Source organism: Pleurodeles waltl, chromosome 10 (assembly GCF_031143425.1).
Source record: "Pleurodeles waltl isolate 20211129_DDA chromosome 10, aPleWal1.hap1.20221129, whole genome shotgun sequence".
Lineage (NCBI taxonomy): Eukaryota > Metazoa > Chordata > Amphibia > Caudata > Salamandridae > Pleurodeles > Pleurodeles waltl.
In genome coordinates, this window is record NC_090449.1 from 573,198,747 (window position 1) to 573,224,540 (window position 25,794).

The window sequence follows — 25,794 nt, forward strand, 5'->3', positions numbered from 1 at the left end:
GACAGTGAAAAAAACATTATTTATTTATTTTTTACATTATTTTTTTTAATAAAACACATAGATACCCCAACTTGACCCCCAAAACCAACCACCCACAAATAAACACATAAGAAGAAAATAACCCACCCCCAACTACACTTATCCTAACTAATCTATAAACCTACACTAACCTAACACTAACCCTCTAAAACACACACAATAAAATATCTAATAACTTCATAAGGGAGGGTACTGAAGTAGGAGGTGGCAAATCACAATGCGGTCACAGTTTGGCCTATTTGAGCTTCTTTTTGATGTATTTTATTATCTTCTTGTTGCCGCAACTCTTTCTTCCAATCTGTCCAAACGAGTAAGAATGAGGGGCACGTTCTTCTGTAGATCCTGCAGCAACTCTGTTGCAATGGCAGAGGGTGGTGTGGGCTGTTGTGCTGGTGTGGTGACTGCTGCAGCTGATGTCATTGGGGTAGTGCTAGCTGTGCCCCCCTGCACTGCTGAGGAGCCTGAAGCTTGCTGAGACTTTTTAGGCAGTGTGGGGGCCCCTTTTGGGAATGCCTGCACTTCCCCTGTAGCCTTCTCTGCCTAGAAGCGGCGACCCATACATCTGTACCCTGACTACACTGCCAGGATGTGGCGGTACCATACTGCCCTCTTCTGGAACTCATGCCTCTCCTCATTTGTCGTGTTGGCAGCTGTAATATGAAGGCAAGGAACCATCAGTGTCAGCATTGGGTGGCGTCTGTACAGATTTCTAGCTTGCATTGCTACATCTAATTACACATGCACTCCAACTAAAATTCCAGAAAAGACAAACAAGCCTGAAAACTGTAACATCAGCGCTGCCTTTGCATTATATTTTTGATGCAAAAGTGATGCAAAGTTACAAAATAAACTAATATTTTGTTCGTTTGCGCTGCTTTTGTGTCAAAAACTAATGTAAAAGCAGCGCTAACATTTCATTAATCAGGCCCGGATTTCCTCCTCATCTGTGTCTATTTCTAACCATACATCACCAGGAACTTGGACATGTCATTGGGAGGAGGGGATGCTGTTGGTAACTATAAGGGGTCAGAGCGGACAAGTACACATGCAATCCTGATCAACATAACTGTTACCTACACTGTGAACATCACATCTACCTACAAATTTGGCATTCCTCTCCCCCTGAGCCTAAGGGGGGGTGGGCATGCTATCCATCATCTCAATAGTCCTGGTCATACACCAAGGCATGACCACTCATACATGGGGTCAAGGAGTGGACCATATGTTAGGAGGGCTGCAACTAGGAAGCTGATATCCATGGGTCAATCACATCTACATTCATGTGTCCGGGTGTAGATACCCATCAATATGGTGTCTGCAATAACTATTCCATTCACACACAGTTCCATGCCAGCACACATTGGGCCTTGACCTGCATGCAAGCCAATGACATTCCACAAAAGTGAAACATACATGGAGTGAAAAAGACAGCGCCATGCTGGGGACAATTGCCAGCCCTGTCCTGCACCTTCATGACAATACAGGGATGCACCAATTTAAAATCAATATGTTGCACCCCTGTGTTGTCACCTATACCTGGGTACATATTGCTTACATACGTCAATCCAGGGAGCCTTGCCCCATGGTGCATAGTTGGCTGAGTTGAGGTGGAGTTTGAATATGTGCCCGAAGGGACACCATCCAACACAATACAGTAACCGACAAAGAGGATATACAATAGATGTGTGCTGACTAATGCATCAGCCACTGAAAGATCCCAATTGGAGGATACATAAGAGTATTCATCCTTATTGCGCATTGCTGAGGCCCCCATTTGGGGTGTGTACTGAATTTGGCACTGACTCTGGTGTGAGCAAATCTGTAAATCTGGGACTGCATCTAAATCCAATGGGTGTTGCTGTGGGTGTGCCACAGCAACACCCATTGCAACTTATCTCACTGTCCAAGATATTGAAGTCTACTTACACCTCAATCAGAGCAAATTTGGCTAACCCCATGCCAGTGGTGGCAATAGCAGGGTGCAATGAGGAGAAAAGGTGGCACATCCCCTTGTTTGTTGCTCTTTCTATGCGCGATGCACTCAGCAACACACAGAGTAAGAGCAAATCACATATGGAGATACTACTTTGTGCAGGAGGGTGTCCCACCTGCACAACAACTAACCCCATCTCAAAGCAGCCATCCGTGCACCAGGGCACAAGGGTGGCTGTGTTGAGGCTTGGCTGAAAATTTAGCAACAATGCAGGGGGCAACACATGGATGCACAGTATACGTTTGTATATGGCTCATCCATGTGTTGTGAAAATGACAGAGTGCACCATTGCCAATTTTCTCACAGCGTTGCACTTTCATTCTTAGTTACATATGGCCCAAAATGTGGCTTGTCACCACATTGCACACACAATGCTGGACTTTGCGCACCATGAGCCTCACAAGATGTGACCATCTGGTGGTGCTTGGGGCTCTTAAAAATGGGCCATAATATCACTATCCAGCCTACTATGATATCTGATCATTGGACAGTTTATCATATCTGGAATTGTATTCAACACACATGACTCACTCACACCAAACCCTAGATTACTTCACAGGACACATATTCTCACACTTACTGAATGCATCAGGGTCTTCAAACCGCTCCACTTCACCAATTGTGTAGGGGGCTGGTCCACCTATAAGACATGAATGGTAAACCATGCTTAGTGTCAAATCATAATCACTGTAATTGGACAACAAATTTCAGTGTGAACTAGTTAAGAGGAGTGAGCTATTCATGCTAGTGGAAATCAGTGCAACAGACACACCACTATGATGACACATACACTCAGATGAGGTAGAGCCACACATCTGAACACTAGCACTGGGCCAGAGGCTTCTGTGGTGCTACACCCCGCAACATTTATATGTGGCACTGTCATGCAGCTGTCTGTGTGCACAACACCTCCATTTCCAAATGGCACTTGTTAGAAATGGGGTCTTTGGTTGGTAGTCAGGTTACCCCCTGTTCAAGCAAGGACCCTCACTCTAGTCAGTGTAAGTCACACACAATCCAAATGATCCTGTGCCCACCCTCTGGTAGCTTGGCACTGAGCAGTCAGGCTTAACTTAGAAGGCAATGTGTACAGTATTTGTGCAATAAATCATGCAATAACATAACAGAAATACACCACACAGTGTTTAGAAAAATATATAATATTTATCTGGTAAGATGCAGGTCAAAACTAATAAAATGCAGTAAGTATATGTTGAGATATCAGTGTAAAAGTGATATAAAGTGTCTTTAGTCTCTTAAAAACAATAAATTATCTTGCAAGCACAAAGTACCTGGTTTGCGTTCAAAATATCTGCAAGGGACCGCAGAGCAGGCATTGCGTGGAAACAGTTTTGCCCCTTTGCACACAGACTTGCGCTGTTATTTTTCACGCACGGGAAGACGTTGCATACATCTCTGGCGTGCGCCCTTGGTCTCTCTTCGGGTTGCGGGGCTTCAAGACGTAGAATCCTGGGCTTGTGGAGCGAAGTCACAGGTGCTGTGTTGATTCGGTGGGCATTGTGTGGAAATTTCTCCAGCATGGCAGTTGCTGCGTCGATTCTTCACTGGAAGTTGGGCTGCATTGTTACTGCTCGGCTGTGCGTCGATCCAGTGGGCTGAGCATTGAATTTCCGGTCACTGCGCTGGCACTGCCTCGATCTTCTAATTGCGAAGTCGGGCTGCGTCAAAGTTTTCCCCGCGATGCAGGCAGTGCATCGGTTTTGGCAGGCAGTGCATCGAATTTTCACCGCATGGGGAGTCCGGTTGCAGGAGTGAAGTCTTTTTGGTCCTGAGACTTCAGGGAACAGGAGGCAAGCTCTATCCAAGCCCTTGGAGAGCACTCCTTCAGCACAGCAAGAGAGCAGCAAGGCAACAGAAAGACAGCAGTCCTTCTCAGAAAGCAGTCATGCAGTTTTTCTTGGCAGATTGCATGTTCTGGTGCAGCATTTCTTTCCCAGGTAATGTCTGAGGTGGTAGGGGCAGAGACCCTGTTTGAATACCCAAATGTGCCTTTGACTTGGGAGACACTCCAAAGAGTGGCTTAGAAGTGCACAAGGTCCCCTTTCAGTTCAATCCTGTCTACCAGGGTCCCAGTAGGGGGTGTGGCAGTCCTTTGTGTGAGGGCAGGCTACTGTCCTTTGACATGCAAGTGTCAGGTCCTCCACCCTCCCAGCCCAGGAAGACCCATTCAAAATGCAGATGTATGCAAGTGAGGCTGAGTATCCTTTGTTTGGGCTGTGTCTGATTGAATGCACAATGGAGCTGTCAACTAAACCCAGCCAGATGTGGATTGTAAGGCACAGAAGGATTTAAGTGCAGAGAAATGCTCACTTTCTAAAAGTGGCATTTCTAAAATAGTTATATTAAATCCAACTTCCCCAGTCAGCAGGATTTTGTATCACCATGCTGGCCATACTATATGTGACCTTTCAGATCAGCAGCTACCACTCAAACAATGTATGAGGGCATCCCCAATATTAGCCTATGAAGGGAGCAAGCCTCACAGCAGTGTAAAACAAATTTAGGAGGTTTATAAGATCAAGGACATATAAACTACACAGGTACATGTCCTGCTTTTTGTCTACAAAGCACTGCCCTATGGGTTACCTAGGGCATACCATAGGGGTGACTTATCTTTAGAAAAATGGGAGTCTTAGGCTTGGTAAGTACTTTTAAATGCTAAGTCGAAGTGGCAGTGAAACTGCACACACAGGCCTTGCAATGGCAGGCCTGAGGCATGGTTAAGGGTTACTTATGTGGGTGGCACAATCAGTGCTGCAGGCCCACTAGTAGCATTTAATCTACAGGCCCTGGCACATGTAGTGCACTTTACTGGGGACGTATAAGTAGATTAAATAAGCCAATTGGGTGTGAACCAATGTTAACATGTTTGAAGGCAGAGAGCATATGCACGTTAGCACTGTGTAGCAGTGATAAGGTGCGCAGAGTCCTAAAACCAGCAAAAACAGTGTCCAAAAAGTGGAAGGAAGCAGGCAAAAAGTTTGGGGTGACCACCCTAAGGCTGTCAGGTCTAACAGGACTTTGTGATCATGTTTTTCCATCTGAGGACCATGCTATGGGTGTAGCAGTGGCAGGATGAAGGAAAGTACCATCTTCCACTGGCATGTTACCCCACATTTTTCACACGTATGTCAGTATGTTTTTGCCTGCTGGTCAGGACCCCGTGCTCATACTTTGCGGCCTAATGTGTATGCCTGTGTAGTGTCCAACTGTGTCACTGAGACTCTGCTAACCAGAGCCTCAGTGTTTATGCTATCTCTGCTTTAAAATCTGTCACTGTAGGCCACTGACTTCATTTACCAATTTCAATTGGCATACTGGACCCCCCTCATTAGTCCCTAGCATATGGTACCTAGGTACCCAGGGCATTGGGGTTCCAGGAGATCCACATGGGCTGCAGCATTTTTTTTGCCACCCATAGGGGGCTCAGACAAACCCTCACACAGGACTGTCACTGCAGCCTTCGTGAAATAGTGCACACACTATTTCACAGCCACTTTCACTGCACTTAAGTAACTTATAAGTCACCTATATGTCTAACCTTCACTTGCTGAAGGTTAGGTGCAATGTTACTAAGTGTGAGGGCACCCTTGCACTAGCAGATGTGGCCACACATAGTTCAGGGCCATTTCCCCGGACTTGTGAGTGCGGGGATGCCATTACATGCGGGCACTACATATAGGTCAATACCTATATGTAGCTTCACAATGGTAACTCTGAATATGGCCATGTAACATATCTTAGATCATGGAATTGTCCCCCCATTCCAAATCTGGTATTGGGGAGCCAATTCCATGCATCCTGGGGGCTCCACCATGGACCCCCAGTACTGCCAAACCACCTCTCTGAGGCTTGCACTGCAGCTACAGCTGCTCCCACCTCACAGACAGGGCTCTGCCCTCCTGGGGTCTTGGAGCCCAGTCCCAGGAAGGCAGAACAAAGCATTTCCTCTAAGAGCAGGATGTTACACCCTCTCCCTTTGGAAATAGGTGTTACAGGCTGGGGAGGGGGTAGCCTCCCGCAGCCTCTGGAAATGCTTTGAAGGGCACATATGGTGCCCTCCTTGCATAAACCAGTCTACACCAGTTCAGGGACCCTTTCTCCCCTGCTCTGGTACAAAACTGGACAAAGGAAAGGGGAGTGACCACTCCCCTGTCCATCACCACCCTAGGGGTGGTACCCAGAGCTCCTCCAGTGTGTCCCAGACTTCAGCCATCTTGCTTTGCAAGGTGTGGAGGCACTCTGGAGGGCTCTGAGTGGCCAGTGGCAGCAGGTGACGTCAGAGACCCCTCCTGATAGGTCCATATCTGATAAGGTAGCCAATCCACTTCTCTGAGATATTTAGGGTCTTTCCTGTGGGTTCTCTTCAGATTCTGCTTGCAAGTTTTCTTCAGGAATCCTCTGCAACATCTTCAGCATCCTCTGACCTCGGATCAACCACAGCCTGCTCTGAGAAACACTGTAAGTACAACAAAGTGTCTACAAGAGACACTTTTCTTCAGCAACCTCAGCTCCAAGTCAGCAACTGTAACAGTTTCCATGGTGTGCATGCTCTGGGGACTCTCTGTCTTCATCCTGCACTGGAAGGACCGAAGAAATCTCCAGTGGAGTGACGGAGTCTTTCCCCTGCTCCAAACAGGCACCTTCCAAGCCAACGACCAGTAACCTGGGACTCCTCTCATGGCAACAAGCGTGCTCCTAAGGACACGGAGGGTGGACATAATCGACATAGACTGTCCTGAGGTCCTGCTGATGCAATTTGGAGGAGGTAAGACCTTGCATTCCCCGAGAACGACGGTACCCCTGTGTTTTGTGTCTTCTTCGCCTCCTGAGGCCTCTGCGCACTGCTTGCAAAATTCCTTCATGCACAGCCTGGCCCTCATCCCCAGCACTCCACCCTGTGATGCTCAACTCACTGAGTTTTTCTCCGGCGTCGTGGGACCTTCTTTTATTGTGCTGCATCAACTGTGTTTTGTACCTCCTTTGAACCTGGATCCTGCAGCTTCTGGGGGTGCTGGCTGGCATCCTGAGGGCTATCTAAATTTCTGAGAGCCCCCTATTCCTTCTCTCACAGAGCTGAGGCCCCCAGGTCCCTCCTGGGTCCATCCAGCACCATTTTGATGAAAAACACACTTTTGCAGGAACCAAGGCTTGTTGGCACCTTCCAACACGAAATCTCATCTGCAACAATCTTCACACCATGGGACATCTTTTGCATCTTCCTAGGGTGCATTTCTGCAGTCTTCAACTAACCAGGGACTCTTCTTTTGCACCCTCTTCTGGGTTGGCAGGGGTTCCTGTCCTTCCTGGAACTTCTTTCGACTTCTGGACTTACTGTAGTCCCGTTCCTTTGCAGGTCTTCAGGTCCAATAATCCAGCAGTTGTTCTTTGCAGACTTGGTTGGCTGCTGCAAAATCCCTAAAACGGTGTAGTGTGTCCTAAGGACACTTTTAGTACTTTACTCCTGCTTTTCTGGGCTCTGGAGTGGGGTAATTTACTTAGCTTTACTGTATTCTTACTCTCCCAGCGATTCTGCACACACTACACTTGTCTAGGGGGAAATTCGTGATTCACATTGCACTTTTTTAGTATATGGTTTGTGTTGCCCCTAGACCTATTTTCTCCCATTGCAATCCATAGGATGTCCTACTGTTTGCATTGTTGTATGACTATTTACTTGTCTAAGTTTGGTGTCTAGTGTATATATTGTGTATAATCCTTACCTCCAGAAGGAGTATTGTCTCTAAGATATTTTTGGTATTGTGTCACCCAAATATATACCTTTATTTTTGGTAACACTGAGTATTGTCTTTACTTGTGTAGAAGTTATGCGTAACTATAAGTGGTATTGCCTGAGCTTTGCATGGCTCCTAGTTCAGCCTAAGCTGCTCTGCCTTAGCTACCTCTATCAGCCTAAGCTGCTAGAACACTACTACATTCACTAACAAAGGATAACTGGACCTGGTGTAAGTACCCAAGGTACCCACTACAAACCAGGCCAGCCTACTACACAGGACCATTGTCACACCCATGGCCTTTCTGCCTGAAGCAGGTGTAGGAAACACCTATGTCATCATAATAGCTCACAGACATGCTACTACCCTTGGATTGTGTGGGTATTACACACCCTGCAATGAACAGTGTTAAATTTGTGTACCCTCACAAGGAGACACACTTAAGGAATTGCTATGGCTGCGGGCTCATGTGTAGTTGGTTTACCTATCTGCATATTGACTGTTTTGTGACACATGTATTGCAAATAGTGGGTGGCCTGCCATTGTACACTATTGTCAATCCAGTGAGGTAGAAGTACGTGGGCATAGAATTAGCGCTCAACACAGACACATTTGCTCTGTGGTCAGAGGATACATCTGGTGTTGCAGGTTAGTGAGTGATGTGGCAGAGATGGAGCTGATGCAGTGCAGCCTCATACTGTCAGTGAGGAGTTGTAGGCCAGTGGAACAGACTCTGTACATGTGTGTGGTATGGGGGTGGTAGAGGCTGTCTGTGAGCGAATATGAACTGGAACATGGAACTGCCAGTATTCTCTTCCCAATTCATGTTTAATCTCCATTACATGGCCTTGCCTATTGACACAATGGGGCCAATAGGACAACAGTGGGGCAGCACCTGGGATGTGAGTAATGAAAAGTGAGCGCAGCCTTTGCATCATTTTCCAACGCAAAAGCAAAGCTAAATTTAAAATCATGTTTTTGATGTTAATTTTGTGCTGCTCATGCGTCACACAATGATGCAAGTGTGGTGCTAACCTCTCATGAATCCTCCCAGCTCATCCGCAGACATTCTGCTCATTGTCTCTATTGCTCTATTGTCGATAGATGTGTTGAGTTCACACCAATACATTTTTATACGAAATCAAAGTAAACTTAATCCCACTAACTTAACCCACATATCCCAACTAATTTTCAACTCCGGACAGACACCCCACAGTACAATTACAAAACTGGACGCTAAGAACACAAAATTACAACTTCTAGGACTAAATGCACACAAAATAACAGGACACAGCACAAATGACACCACAAACTTGCAATCACACTCAGCAATCGACCACCAGCTCCAATACACAACCACACACAGTCACAAAGGAATAGACAGTAAAGAGAAAGGGAAACTACAACCACTGTACCATGCTTGTAGGCAGGATTTCCTATTACATCACTTCCTGGGCGTCACTTTTTTCAGTTATGCATGTTTTTATTTGATGCATTAGGCTTATGCGTAGTTTTATTAGACGCACAATGCACATGCATTGATTACAGTAATGCACAACGGTTCCGCATCAATTTCACAGAAGGCTGCATTAAGAGGTGTATGAACGTAGAATTTATGCTAAGGGCCACTATGTCATTTTCTTCACGTTTAAGGATGTTTTTGACGCATTTGCGTCATATTTGTTGACTTAGTTCCTGTTTGCGTCTTTTTTTGCATTGTGCTTGTGTGCACCCTGATTCACCATACATGTGAAATGGGCTGTGCTGCAAAGTGGAATATGGGGTATGGCCACATGTGGAAGTCCATGCAGCCATGTGGTAAGGGTGTGATTGGTCGGTTTCACCAATAAGTGTGTTATGGAGTCAACAGCATGCAATCATTTGCACGTTGTGCATATATATGCATGTGTACCAACACGGTGTGACCACATATGTTTGGCACGTGTGTCCCCTATGTGTAGGTATCTGAATGTGTGGATGTACCACATAGTAAACTCTGTAACAATAGTGTTTAGACATACCCATGACTGATGATATGAAATGGCCTGACTCCAACACATGCTCTGTCACGTGCCACCCATTAGAATTTGTCTCAGAGTATGCAGTGTACTTGAGCTGTTTTAACATCACATTCCCACTAATGAGTTACGTGGCATTGTGTGTTGACTCTGTGGTTTGTAGTTGTATGTTCTGTCTTGTTGCTCAGGTACACATGTGTCATGTGGTTACCCATGCATCTCAGTTGCTTGTGATGTCATGTACACCAGTGTTTGTGATATATGTTATAAGCCCTGTGTGTGTAGAAATAAGTGTAAGTGCATTTTGGTAACACATTGTGAGATTGGTGTCTGAAGGGGATGTTCACGGTCACAATACAATCTTACAGCATAGGCAGATATTGGAATTTGACTATTGCACATGCAGTCACATCACTGGCAGCTATTCAATATGCATGTGAGTACACATGTGGAGATCATATATGGATGTCACAGGTGTTTTGCTACCAATGCCATCATTGTACTTCTAGGTTGTTTACTGTCCTGATTCCTGACATATTACAATGCCAGGGCCATTGTGGTTGAAAGTGTGCAGTGATATGTTGTATATGTGTGCTAGCCTCCAATGGACTATCAGATTTGTCTCGTTCACGTTTGTCATTACTGTCACATACTCTGTTGTACCATGGGGTACCACTGTTGCAGTATGCACAGTTTGCAGGGCTACTCTCCTCATCACTGTGTGGGTATGAATGGCAACAGAAACACATGTTTGTTTGGGAGGCAGCAGGTTCCTGTTGCTCTACTTTGTTCTTGCCCCTGTGCAGCTATAACAGGCACCTGACTATGTCATATGTTGATGTAGTCAGGACAGTTGCCATGGTTTAAGAAAGCTGGGGTCACGGCCATTAATGATTGGAACTCAGCAGCCTATAATGACTCCCCAGTGGTTCTGCACATGCACAAATGTGTTCATACGTATCAGGATGTGCTGCTTTGCTATGCAGAACTTGATATCAGGCCTTCCCCTATCAGGTACAGAGCTTGGATCCTTGCACATGTAGGCCAATTGTCATGTTATGGGAGTGCCAAAGATGTCTGGGTGACGTACGTACCTGGCCAGCCTCAATATACAAATGTGAAGGATAGACCTCAAATCATTGATGCGTTGCACTGTCTGTTATGGAGTATCTCTGTTCATTTCCCTCTTATTTTCTGGCATTACTGTTAAGTTATATATTATGTCCTCCATCAATCACAGATATTTGGCAGCTACTGCTTTGTATGCATCTTCTACAACTACATTGGTTGGTGAAGTGGGGACAGAATACAACATATGACTTGGGTGATGTTAGGATCTTGCCTCCTCCTATAGACAACTTGTTAGTTCCCATACCATTAGTGGTATTTGTGAGATGTAATGAGTGTCACGCACACATATCATGACTTATGACACAGCACTTGTGTAGTCTCCAGTTGACATGGCCTGTACTATTTTGAACTATCAGTGGGAATCTCTGAACTGTCCATCTACACCCTCCATGGAACATGGTCATGCAATTCTTCCGGCATCCCACAACCTAGATGACTCTAACCATGACCGTATGATGTAACGGTTAGAATTAATCTCAGGTCTGTATTCTTCTCTTGGAACAACCTACCTACCTGGCTAGGTGTACTCCGACTCAGTGTGATGTTGCATATCTGATCGTATTAGACATTGCAACACATAGTAGCGCACCCACTCCGGATTGTGCTTTTGGAGTCCGTAACATGTATGGGACACAATTTAACATTTGGTACAATGCAATTGTGCTACATTGTGATTCTGTATTGTGTTTTGATATGTGATGTGTGATGTTGTCATACAAAGCATACTATTTAAAGCCGCATACACAGGTCTGTCGTTGTTGATGATGGGCAAACTGTTGCTACATAGGAAATAAAAACACACATCTGTCTCCGTATTTAGATGCAGATTTTCTGGAGACTTTTGAAGACAGCATATTTGTCTGACATGTGTACATTTTTGGTACATAGTGTGTGTGACACACGCTGCCTACATTTCACCCAGAATATGCTTTAATCACACATTTTTGCCCGCCTTGACCTCTTCCCTCCTTCTCCCCCCGTTCCGCCTGGAAAAGGAAGGTCCCGCTCCCCCAGCCCAGTACCTCCAGCTCCCAGTCCTTTTATATCCCTTCCCCTGCAACAAAACCTAACAGTAAGTGGGACAAGTCTACCACTCCGACTCCCTGCTACAAGCCCAATCTTCCACCCCCTAAACAGAAGAGCAAGGAGCCACCCCCTTCCAAACACAAGTCCAAAGACCCCCTTCAAGAACCCCCCCAGCCCCTGAGGTGCCTGCCTTCCATCATGATGCCCCTTCCCAGTGGAGTGTCTTGGGCTGTCAGGAGTCAAGTTGGGCCTTGTATGTTGTCTTGTGGGTTGAACAGAACATTGGACTGGCCAATGGCCCTTTGTTTATATATTTTTTTAATGTGGTTGCTATTCCCACAAGAATATATACTTACATCTATATACTTAAAATAATTTACGTCTGGCTTATGTTGTTGTTGGATTTCTCAGCCGATTGTTATCTGTGTGTGGTATGTGTGTATGGCGTGTTTTGTGCGTGGGGGTGTGTCACTCTCCCCTCACTTCCTTGTGTGCCAGGCGGCTGTACTCACCATCGTCACCGGCGTTGCTGCTCTTGGACTGCCATTGCGTGGTACAGCATCGGCAGAGCTTCAAATTCGGGGCCCATGGCGGCCGCGGACTCCACTGTGTCCCTGGACGTGTCTCCTTTTATATGATTCGTTTCCACCAGGCTTTTCATGGTGGTGGTCCCGCCCTGGAAATCCTGCCAGTCTGCTATGTCATAATATGGTGGGTGGGGAATGGTGTTCCGCCAGCCCGTAGATGGCAACCGCCGTGGCCATGGGCGGACTGCACTGGCGGTTCAAGTGATACTTTGGCTGTCTATGAGAGGGATCACCACCATGGTCATAGTTTGGTGGTGTTTACCACCAGCCCGGTGTTGGTACTACCACCATCGCCGGAGTAATAAGGGCAATAATTTGGATTCCTAATTGATGCTCAGTATGTATGTACCATCTGTTGTGTAGTGCATCTTTGTAGCAGTGTGCTATTACTAGAGGGGATATGACACATCCTTGCAACACAATGGGGTCAGATGTTGTGAAACATGGTAGCCATACAAAGCCTGGACATCCCAGCCATTTTGACTTGTGGCAGTACAGATGAAGTGTAACACTTAGGCTCATTTTAAAGGAATGCACAATGTGTAATATATTGCAAGGCAACCCTTTGTTGTCCCATGAGCCTGGGCCAAATATCCAGCCGTGCACCAACACTGCCAACCTGGCACCAGGGTGCTTGGAGGGCTGCCCTATGGAGGTGGATACATCTGTGCAGGAAGGGACACCTTCCTATACCTATACTATTTTAATGGGCAATTTGCTCTTTCTGTGTGTGCAGCAGTACGCTAGGTGGCACATTCATATGAAGTCAAATCACAGTCTATTTCCTTATTGCCAACGCCACCTCTGGAGTGCTGTTTGATATTGGCACTGCCTCAGGATTTAGGTGACACCTACATCTGAGTCAGCGTCATCATGCTATGTGTCTTGCGGTGGCACACCTACGGCAATACACATTGCACGCTCCTTCCACGCAAACTGCTGCGAAGGAGGGAGCCCTTTTTACAATGTGGCATCAAGTCACAAAAGAGTGATGATCCGCCAACTTGTCATACAGTGCAGGGCATGATGATGGCACTAGGGGCTCTTACATATGTGCCTTAGTGATCTTGAGTGGCAGCTGATGTTTATGCCAGCCATTAAGTGTCCAAGGGTGTGTATCCCATTGTTTCAGGATGATCAATATTACTACCAGTGTTACTCCTATTTTCCAATACATGAATCAGCATTTATACTGTCAACACATGCACAGTGCAGACTATGGGAAGGGGCACAGCTACTTTACAAATGTGTCCCTTAGCACAGTGCAGGTAAGGTCAGTGATGTCCTAAATACTCCTACAGGGTCCCACTATGGCATCCATGATCTGCACTGTCTAACAGTGACTCTTCCATTTGTGGTGGGCTATTTATTGTTTACAGTACAGACATGATGGTGCAGGGGGTCAGTAAATGGTGCATGTGAGTTGGCACTACAGTAGGTGTAGTGCCACTTCTCACAAATTTGCACATGGTATGTAATGGCTGTTAATTTGGTGTTCCATGTGTGAGACCCAATGTATCAGGCAGATGTACATGCACACTACAGTATGTTTTGTTGAGATGTAGTTGGTATTGGCACCAGTTGTCTGGCACTTGATGTATGTTTTGGCAGAAACTTACACATCATAATTTAAGGGGGCTGTGTGTTCGTTGATCCTTCTGTGCCTGAATATGTAGGCGTCATGGACACTACCAGGATACTTGGCTACAGTGTTCGTAAATAGTCCATGGTGGCCCACTATTGGCTGCACATTTACGGAATGCGTCTGTTTCCGGTTCCTGTATAAATGTTCTGTTGCTGCAGGTGGAACAAGTCGGACATGGGTGCAGTCCATTGCACCCAGCACATGTGGAAAGCCAGAAAATTGGTAAAGGCCTTGTTTTCTCTCCTGCTGCATTTGCTGGGTGTTGGGGAAGCAGATGTGGCGGGGTGTCAAGGAGATGATTGTATCTAATACCTTTGGCAGGAAGATTGAGAAAGACGACTGTGACACACCAGCAGCCAGTGCACCCGTTGTCTGGAATGAGCCATTTGCCACCATATGCAGGACAGCTGGCAGCTTTGAGATAGGTGGTATGTTATGTGGTGTCTGCAGGCTCGCTGTAATCTATGGCTCAATGTGGTGCAGCAGACATAGCGTGGATTGCCGGTTGAGAGGTAATCCTAATGAGGTCTTGTTCCCAGAGACCAAGGAGGGTTTTCCTGTTCCGGAATATCCTCTCCTGCCTTCTGCATTGCCTTTGCGGGTTTCGTAGTGGTGGTTGTGGTTAATGCGGTAGTGGTGGGGGTTGTTGTCCTCTGCGTCGTTATAGGACAGTACCATCTTTCTTGGCATGTTACCCCCATTTTTACATGTATGTCAGTATGTGTTTGCCTGTCTCACTGGGATCCTGCTAGCCAGGACCCCAGTGCTCATAGTTTGTGGCCTGAATGTGTATACCTGTGTAGTGACTAACTGTGTCACTTAGGCTGTGCTAATCAGAACCTCAGTGCTCATGCTCCCTCTGCCTTTAAATTTGTCACTATAGGCTAGTAACCACTTTTACCAATTTCAATTGGCATACTGGAACACCCTTATAATTCCCTAGTATATGGTACCTAGGTACCCGGGGTATTGGGGTTCTAGGAGATCCCTATGGGCTGCAGCATTTCGTTTGCCACCCATGGAGCTCAGACAAACCTTTATACAGGACTGCCATTGCAGCCTGAGTGAAATAATGCACACATTATTTCACAGCGATGTTCACTGCACTTAAGTAACTTATAAGTCGCCTATATGTCTAACCTTCACTTGCTGAAGGTTAGGTGCAAAGTTACTAAGTGTGAGGGCACCCTTGCACTAGCAAAGGTGCCCCCACATAGTTCAGGGCCATTTCCCCGGACTTTGTGAGTGCAGGGACACCATTACACGCATGCACCACATATAGATCAATACCTATATGTACCTTCACAATGGTAACTCCGAATATGGCCATGTAACATGTCTAAGATCATGGAATTGTCCCCCATGCCAAATCTGGTATTGGGGAGCCAATTCCATGCATCCCAGGGACTCCACTATGGACCCCCGGTACTGCCAAACCAGCTCTCTGGGGTTTTCTCTGCAGCTACTGCTGCTGCTACCCCACAGACAGGGTTCTGCCCTCCTGGGGTCTGGGCAGTCCAGTCCCAGGAAGGCAGAACAAAGCATTTCCTCTGAGAGCAGGGTGTTACACCCTCTCTCTTTGGAAATAGGCATTAGAGGCTGGGGAGGGGTGGCCTCTCCCAGCATCTGGAAATGCTTTGAAGGGCACAGATGGTGCCCTCCTTGCATAAGCCAGTCCACACCGGTTTGGGGAACCCCCAGCCCCTGCTCTGGCGCGAAACTGGACAAAGGAAAGGGGAGTGACCACTCCCCTGCTCATCACCACCCCAGGGGTGGTGCCCAGAGCACATCCAGTGTGTCCCAGACCTCTGGCATCTTGTTTCCAGAGGTGTGAGTGCACTCTGGAGGCTTCTGAGTGGCCAGTGCCAGCACGTGACGTCAGAGACCCCTCCTGATAGGTGCTTTCCTGACTAGGTGGCCAATCCTCCTCTGAGGGCTATTTTGCGTCTCTCCAGTGGGCTTTTCCTCAGATAACGACTTGAAAGAATCCAGAAGGATTCCTCTGCACTTCTCTCTTCGACTTCTGCCAAGGATCGACCGCTGACTGCTCCAGGACGCCTGAAAAGTGCAACAAAGTAGCCAGAAGACCACGAGCGACATTGTAGCGCCTAATCCTGCCAGCTTTCTCAACTGTTTCCTGGTGGTGCATGCTCTGGGGGCTGTCTGCCTTCACCCTGCACGGGACGCCACGAAGAAATCTCCAGTCTGTTGCTGGAATCTTTCCCCTGCTTCAGCAGGCACCTAACTTCAGCTTCACCAGTACTCTGGATCCCCTCTCATCCTGACGAGAATGGCCCCTGGAACACAGGTGGTGGACCCAAGTGACCCAGACTGTCCAGTGGTCCAACTGTCCAAATTTGGAGGAGGCAAGTCCTAGCCTCCACTCTCCAGACAGTAATCCTGTGCACCACATGAACTGCAGCTACAAGAGCTTCTATGCACATTTCCATCCACGAAATCCTGCATGCACAGCTGAGCCTAGGTCCCCAGCACTCTGTCCTGCGATGCTCAGCTCCCTGAGTTGATCTCCGGTGTCGTGGGACCTCCCTTTGCAGTGTTGAGCCGACCACTGTGTTCAGACTTCTTGAACCCGTGTTCAAGGACTTCTGCCTGAGCTTACTTTTTGTCCCAGGGCTCTCTACATTGCTGGGGGCCCCCTTTGTCTCCTCTCTCAAGTGGTCACATCCTTGTCCTTCCTGGGCCCGAGCAGCACCCTTTTTCTCCATCCGTGACTCTTGCAGCTTCCATGGGTTTTTTGTGGTATTTTGCCAAGGAAACAACTCTGCGTCCTCCAGAACACCATGGGGCATCTTCTGTGTGAAGATCTTCCTAACTCTTTTCGTTGTTGCAAAACCTGCAGCTTCTTCCAACCAGAGGCAGCCATTTGCACCTTCATCCGGGGTTTAGTGGGTTCCTGCCCCCCCCTGGACATTTTAGCGACTCTTAGACTTGGTCCCCTTACTTTGCAGGCCTTCAGGTCCAGGGTTCTGTCTTCAGTGCTTTGCAGTCTGTTATGGTCCTTGTGAAATCCTTTTTCACAACTTTAGTGTATTTCTGGGGAAATAGTAGTACTTTACTCCTACTTTCCAGGGTCTTGGGTGGGGTATCTTTTACACCCTTAGTGTTTTCTTACACTCCCAGTGACCCTCTACACCAGGGGTCTCCAAACTTTTTAATGCCGCATCCCCCCAGTTGAAAAATAAAAATCATTGGGCCCCCCCCTCAGATTTATTCACAATTATTTTATAAACATGGCAATGTTTAAATATGTCTAAACCTATTTAAACATTGCAGTTAAGTACTGTTACCTTTTTAAAACTACAATAACATGCTTCTGCTTAAAACAAAGGCCTGTTATCTGTATAATATTTATTTTGGCCAGAGTCTGGGGGCCCCCCCTGGGATCACCTGAGGCCCCCCAGTTTGAAGACCTCTGCTCTACACACTACACTAGCCTAGGGGTCCATTCGTGGTTCGCATTCCACTTTCTTAGCATATGGATTGTGTTGCCCCTAGGCCTATTGCATCCTATAGTGTTCTACAGTGTTTGCAATACTTTCTGACTGTTTTACTTACTTGATTTGGTTTGTGTATATTTTGTGTATGTTACTTACCTCCTAAGGGAGTATATCCTCTGAGATATTTTTGGCACATTATCACTAAAATAAAGTACCTTTATTTTTAGTAACTCTGAGTATTGTCTTTCTTATGATATAGTACCTATATGATATAAGTGGTATTGCATGAGCTTTGCATGTCTCCTAGTTCAGCCTTGGCTGCTCTGCTATAGCTACCTCTATCAGCCTAAGCTGCTAGAACACTACCACACTCTACTAATAAGGGATAACTGGACCAGGCACAAGGTGTAAGTGCCATTGGAACCCACTATAAGCCAGGCCAGCCTCCTACAGTTGTGTCCCAAGCTGGAGCAGTAACACTTCCATCTTGTCCTGTGGGTTGCCAATGTTGCTTCTGTGAGTTTTCCTTAAGTAGTGGTTTGTGGGCCTCATTTTAATGCCTGGTCTGACCCAGGTGTTAAAATTTGACGCAAAATGGGGTTAACATAATTTTTTGTGTCTGCTCCCACCTGTGCGTAACTTTGGCACGGGTGGATAAACATGGTGCTAGGGACTTAGGCCCATATTTATACTTTTTGATATAAATCAGCGCCAGCGCTGGTTTGCGTCAAGAACTTTACCACCCGCTAAAGCCATTCCAACATGCCAGCAGACGCCTTATTAATGGATTTACGTTAGCCTGTGCTGCGGCCTGGTCAGAGTAAAAAACAATGACTCTAACCGGGCAACACAGGCATAGGGAAGAATGGGGATTGTGCGTCCAAAAATGGTGCAAGTCAGGTTAGAGTAAAAAATCATGGCTCTAACCAGACTTGGGCCATTTTGTGACGCACAACCCTCATTGAAATTACTCCTGTCTTAGGAAAGACAGGAGTCATGCCCCTCTGCCCAATGGCCAATGGCCAAGCCCAGGGGACTTCTGTCCCATGGGCATGGTCACTGGGCACAGTGGCATGTAGGGGGGCCCAAGTTAGAACTTAAAAAACAATTAAAAAAATACTTACCTCTACTTACCTGTACTTACCTGGGATGGGTCCCCCCATCCATGGGTGTCCTCCAGGGGTGGGCGAGGCTGGCAGGGCGTGTCCCTGGGGGCAGGGAAGGGCACCTGTGCACTGCTTCCATGGTCAGAGACCATGGAAATGAGCCCACAGGTCCCTTAACACCTGCCCTCACCCAGTCGTTAAAAAAAGGCGCAAATCAGGCTGGGCACCATTTTTTAAGGCCTGCCCCCTCCTGTGCATCAAGATGACGCTGGAGTATAAATAAGGCGCACATACCTTACAGTCATTTATTGGATGGGAACTCCTACCTTGCAAGTCATTAACGCAAGGTGGTTTCACGCATCCAGAAAATGACGCACACTGCAGAATTTTGACTTTCGCCGGGTCGGGCGTCAAAGTATAAATATGGTGTTAGATTTGCGCCGAATTTGCGTCAAACATTTTGACGAAAATTCAGCACAAACAGAGTATAAATATGCCCCTTAAAGTCCTTTTTTGGACGGGAACGCCTATCTTGCATCTCATTGACACAAGGTGGTTTTATGCAACCAAAAAATGACGTTAACTCTTATATTTTGAAGCTAGACGGGTCTGGCATCAAAATATAAATATGGGGTTACGGTTATGATTAATTAGTGTTAAAAAAAGACGCTAATGCGGAGCAAAGAAAGTATAAATATGCCCCATGGTGTCCGTTCAATATCCTGTGAATCTGGGCATCTAAGATACAGCGCACCATGGTGGTAGTTAAGGAATTAGCGTCAACATTTGTGACACTAGTTCGGAGCTTTGCAGGATTAGCCTAACAAATGGTGACCCTAATCCTGCAAAGACCATTGAGGCCCATTGTAAACAATGTAGTGCAAAGGGTTACAAAGTGGCGTAATGCATGCATTGCACAATTTTTTTAAAATTTTTGTAATTTTCTTGCTGCATCTCTATCTTATATCCTGTCATTTTGGCTATTTGCTTCAAAAGCTGGGAAGTTACCTTGCTCGACTTGGCATCCAGAAGTAGTTCATACCAATACCTAGTTGGTTCTCATAAAAAGCTTGAGCTATAGCTTTATTCGCGCCGTTCGATGGTTGTTTCACTGAATATAGGGATTGCATAATTTGACAATATAAAAATGTTAAATAAACTGTAATATTGCACACCCCTTTTACACACTGTGCCCATGTTTTCAGCCGATCTGCCAGATAAAAATCCTCTAAAGTCATAAAGCCCAGCGCTTTCCATTGCTGTATGTTACTTTGAGTTAATTCCACTCCTAAAAGCCAAAAATCCCTTACTCTTAAAAACGGATGTGCTTTGTCAATTTGGTACTTGTCCTTTATCTGTAATATGGTTAATTGAATCATAACCGGTAGTTTATATCTGACCCTTTTCGGTAAGTGAGGGAATTTCAAGAAGCGTGAAAATTGAATGTTGAATTCTAGCAGCATCTGATTGAAATAGAAATTATGTTTTGGCTTTTGCGCTGCTCTTAACGCCCAATCCAGCACTGCTGCTTCATAGTACCCCAATATATTGGGGAGAGATAATTCCCCATCTTCCACTGCCAAAGATAACTTTGCCAGCTGAAACCTGGGCTTCTTGCGATTCCAAATGAATTGTCTAATTAATGCGTCCAGGTTGTCAAAGAACTTTTTTGGAACTTGTAAAATCACGCATGAAAAAACAAATACTAGTAAGGGAAGGATCGTCATTTGAATCAATGTTACCCTCCCAATTATAGTAATGGTAGTCTCCTGCCACTTACGTAGTAATCCTTTAAGTGTTTTGAAAACATTCATGTAATTCAACTGGAACAAATCTGCCAAGCTCGGGGACACGTATATACCCAGATATCTAATGGGATGGGACAATGGGGATGCAACACGAATACCTTGCGGCAGGACCGATGATTCCATATTATACAGCAAAGCCTCTGATTTAGAATGGTTAATTTTATACCCTCCTAACTCTGAGAATGCCTTGATCTTTGCCAGCGTTCTATTAATATTGTATTGATCCCCCCGAAGATACAGAATCATGTCCTCCGTAAATAGCTTTACTTTAGGAGCTGAGGCCAAAGGGGGTTTAATAGCTACATCTTGTAGAATCGCTGCGGCTAGAGGCTCAATGAAAAATGCAAATAAACCTGGAGAGAAAGGGCAGCCCTGACGTTTACCTCATGTTATTTGTACTGACCCTACTGTTTGACCCTTTACCGAAATCTTGGCTTGAGACACAATATACAAAATCTGTATTATCTTAACAAACTTTGCGGGAAAGCCAAACTTTGCGACTACCGAGAATAGCACTTGCCATCTAACTAAATCAAATGCCTTTTCAGCATTGAGCATCAGAATTACCGCCGGATGGGAACAATGTGGTAAATAATCTATGGCCTGTACTAGAAAATTTGTATTTGTAGAAAGTAACCTGCCTGGCAGAAAACCACACTGGTCCTCATGTACCAGTACCGATGCCACCTGAGCCATGCGAACTGCTAGTATTTTAGTAAAAAGTTTGTAACCCTGATTTAACAAGCTAATTGGTCAATATAAACCCGGATATTCCGGTGGTTTATCTTTTTTTATAAAACTGACCACTATAGCTCTTGAAAACTCGGAGGGAACCTCCGCTCCTTGTAATGTTGTGTTAAATAAATCCAGTAATATATCCGCTATTTGATCTTGCAAGATTTTATAGATTTCTGCCGGAAGGCCATCTACACCTGGGGTTTTGCCATTGGGAGCATCTCTTATTACTTTAATAACCTCTTGAAGAGTAATAGGGGATAATAATATTGAGTCTTGGTAGAGTTACTGTGTCTAGATATTGTTTGATTTGTAAATTATTTCCTTGTAATGTCTCTGTATATAACTTGCAGTAATGTGATAAAAACACTTTCTCAACCTCTTTAGAATGTGTAACCTTTCTGCCCTGATCTTCATCAAAAATGTTTTTTTTTAAGTTAGTACTGGTGCGCTTTTTAATTGACCAGGCCAGAAATCTACCAGCATGATCACTCTTTTCGTATTGACGTTGAATGCTAGTATGTCTATTTAGAATTATCTTTGAGAAAAAAAAAAAAATCTCTTAAATTACCCTGGGCCCTTGCCAGCCCTTGTACCGTCTCCGGACTGGAACATATTTGCTTTCTTTTTAAAGCCTGTTCTACCTCCTTTTGAAATTAAGTGCTTTTTTCACAAGCTATTTTACCTAAATATGCTTTAACAGAGGTAGCCTCCCCGCGTATGAAAGCTTTAGTGCCCCCCAGACATAAAAAATAGAAGTGGATCCCTTATTTACCCTTAAAAAGTCAGTCACTAACCCTTTAAGACTGGCTACCCAAGATTCATCTGTCAAAAGAGATCTGTCCAAACGCCATGGTGAGCGGCGAAACTGGTCACCGAAATCCTCGAAATCATCAAAATCGACCCATGGAACAGAGTGATCTGAGAAAGAATTGGCAAATATTCCTACTTGGTACCATTTTAACCTATATGACACTAAAATATAGTCGATTCTAGATGCCGAATTGAACCTTTTGGAATAACATGTGTACTCTTTAACATTGAGATGCTCCGCATGCCACACGTCTACCAGAGCTAGCTCTTGCATCAATTTAGCAAGAAGTTGCAAAGTTTTAGGTTTGTTTTGTACTTTGTTCTTACGTGATGAATCCCACATAGTATCTGGTATAGCATTGAAGTCTCCGCCAATTACAAAATACCCTTGAAGAGGAGAAAGATATGTATACAAGGACTTCATTGGATTTATGTCATCCTCTATTGGACCATAATATCTTACAAAGTGAACCTCTTTGCCAGCCATTGTCACGGAGACTATTATCCATCTAGCCTGCGGATCTCGAACGACACTATAAATTCACCCTACAAATTTCCTTGAAAACAAAATTGCCACCCCGTACTGCAGCATCCACCGAAGCATAAAAAGAATTGGCTACATATGGCGGACGTCTAGGCGGCCTAGCATTAACGTTTAAATGTGTTTCCTGTAGAAGTACCTGCACCTGTGCAGATTCTAGCCAACGTATCACAGCACAGAATTTTGCGCTATTATTAGCCCCATTGAGATTACAGGAGGCTATTCTTAATTTAACTCCCATCCTCTCGCAAGATGCTGATCTTTGTTACCTTGCCCCATTGTCCTGATGCTTTGATTTTAACTATGTTTTTGACTTGTGTTTTCTCTTCAAATAAATAGTTGATCTGGTTAAGTGTCACCTGCTGGTTTTTTACAATCTCCTTCTTAGTCCCCCCACCATCCCTAGGCGATCCCCCCTCTTGCCCCTCCCTTGCCCCCGTGCACCCTCCTCTCTTGCCCCTCTCCCTAATACTTGGCGAGGTCCTTCCCTGTCTTGGCATCTGCCACCCTCCTACCCCCCTAGTGCCCACCCCGGTGCCCCAACTATCGCACCCCCGACAGCCCTGAATTGAGTGCACTGGCTTAGCACCCCGGGAGCCTGACCCCCAAGGATACGCATTACTGTGAGTGGTGGCGATTGCGAAAGAGAAAAAGAGAGAAAAAAAGGGGGAGCATAAACCCCTATATGGTCGCTGCTTTCCCCACATAGTCTATTTCCTATCCTTTATGGGTATATCTAATTTCAAGGAAGTTAAAAAGTCTTTAGCATCTTGAACTCGTTGAAAAATATGTATTTTGCCTTTACTCAGAATTTTCAACTTAGCTACTAGAACGATCCTTGCTTGTGTCCCAAGTTTTTTGAAGTTGTCAATCAGTCTCACAAGTTCACGTCGTCGCTTGGCTGCTGAGACCGACATATCTGAGAACACACGAAAACTAAATAGGTCTCCTGACCTAAAGATCTTCTTTTTGATTGCTTGTGAGAGGATTTGATCTTTAATCCTGGAATCCCCAAAATTTACTAAAACAGTATGAGGATATTTTGAATTAGTGGAGCACACAAAAAGTACCCTATGTGCTTGCATTATGGAGAGGTCCAGATCTGAGTTGGCAGTCTCCAGAAGAATAGTATGAGGACAGAGATCACCTTAGTGACTGATCATGTTGCCTCCAAGTCCTCCGGAACCCCTGTGAATCTAAGATTCAAACATCGTGATCTAATTTCTAAATCTTCTAGTTTCATCTGTAGCTCTTCTAGTTCTGTCTGAATCCATGGTATAATCAACTCAGATTGGTGTCCCGAATCCTCCAGGTTGGATACCCGCTGCTCAACCAAAGATAGCCTTGTGGATAGATGGGTCAAATTGGTATATAACTGACTAAGCTGATCCTTGGTCTCCTTGTGAGCTACCTCCTGAGATAGCTTAATTGCCCGCAGCTCTTCTAGAATTTGTCGCATCCAGTCCTCCATTGAATTTGTACAAGGTGGATTAAATGTAATCGCGCTGCTGGAGTTAGAAGTGGCAAGAATAGGATCTTTAGCTGTCCCTTTCTTTAAAGATGTAGGGTCGGATACCACACCATAATTGTTTATCAGAGCACTGTCAGAAATAGCAGCCATAAAGGTGGGCAGCATGCCCCTTTTGTCTCCTGAAGGAATCAAGACTTGCGCGAGGCCCTTATCGTTGTCCTTTGTAGTTGACCTAAGATGAGCATGATTGCTGGTTAAAAATAGAGGATATATGGTCTTTTCTTTATTCGGGAGGGTATCCTCCAGGACTATGTGAGAAATGTTATCGGAATTATTAAAGCTACCAGGGGAGATGCTTCTATCCATTATGTGGGGATCTGTTGCCCTTTCCATTTCTAACGCTGTATAAACCGGGGGGGGGGGACCACAAATTTTTCTCCAGTTAGTCCACTGAAATTCATTAGAAGTTAATTGGAGGGAGGAAGTATATTGAAAAATGTCCTGTTCTGAGATACCATCTCTCTGTATCTCTCCTGAAGTCGTATGACCAGAGCCTGGGGTTAGTCTATTTAGAACAGATGACGAAGTCTTTGACTTGGACCCCTTCATATTTTTTTCAATCATTCTTGTCCTCCCTGTTCCATCACGGGTCATACGCTTCATTATGTGGACAGACTTATCTTGTTGTGGTAAGACCAAAAAAATATATATATATTGCTTAAGCACTGTTCCACCTTTTCTCTTCATTTTTCCTTTCTCTCCTGCCCCCTTTTGTGTTGCTCCACACTTTTCCTTCTTGTCGCTTCCTCTCCTTTCCCCCCTTATTCTTCCTGCTTGCTTTTTAGCTTTCTTTTTTGCTTAATTCCTTTTGCTTCCTTCACTTGTATTCATCCCCCTTTCTCCCTTGCTTTCCTTTGCTTAGTTAGAGGTAGAAGAACGATACTCTGCAATGCTTGGCTTCCACCGTACATCGGTGCCTTCTGCTGTCCATCTTGACTACTTTATACTTTTCTTTTCTCTTTTTTTTTCTCTCTCTTCTCCCCCCCCTTTCCTCCTCCTTCCCTTCTTGCCCCTTCCTTCCTTGGCTGGCTTTGCACTGAAGACCCGTCACTGCCTTCGTTTTTCTACAGCTTCTTCTCTGATTTAACCGAATCGTAAATGAGACACGTGTCACAGGTCTTTTTTAAATCCGATATACACTTCACCAATCGCAGAACGGAGGAGTAAATAAACCATGACTTTCGTCTCCTTCCAACTTTTCTTCAGTCGTCACAATGCTTGGTTCCTGGCCCCCCCCGCCGTGATCGAGGCTGTAAGCGAGGGGGGTTGAAGGAGGTGCGCCTCTCTCCTAAGACGAGGAGAGACGTACATGAAAAACAAATGCCGTCTCACCTCGCTAACTCCAAAGTGGTGCCGTCGGCTCTCCAACCTCGCAGCCGTTCCTCATCGCATGGGCACCACATAAGACCTCGGTATCCCGTCCTTTACTTGCTCCTCGTCTCTTCCTCCCCGCCAGCCAAAATAAAAGGGGGAAATTCCACTGTTGACTTCAAACTAGGGACCACAGAGATCCCTCAGCCACTCGGCTACCGCCACCTCCGCCATCATGCGAGTTCCTCCAGGCTCCTAGCCACAGAGCATGACGGGAGCTCACGTGACCCTCCGCA

General features: G+C 45.6%; 1 long non-coding RNA gene across 1 annotated transcript; it reads right to left on the minus strand.

Annotated features, from left to right (window-relative positions):
* LOC138261720 (uncharacterized) lies at nucleotides 1-25,794 on the minus strand. The gene is made up of 3 exons (XR_011199141.1): nucleotides 25,520-25,794; nucleotides 2,613-2,672; nucleotides 1-689 (listed from the first exon to the last, which is right to left on the minus strand). It is a non-coding gene; the product is annotated as an uncharacterized lncRNA (long non-coding RNA).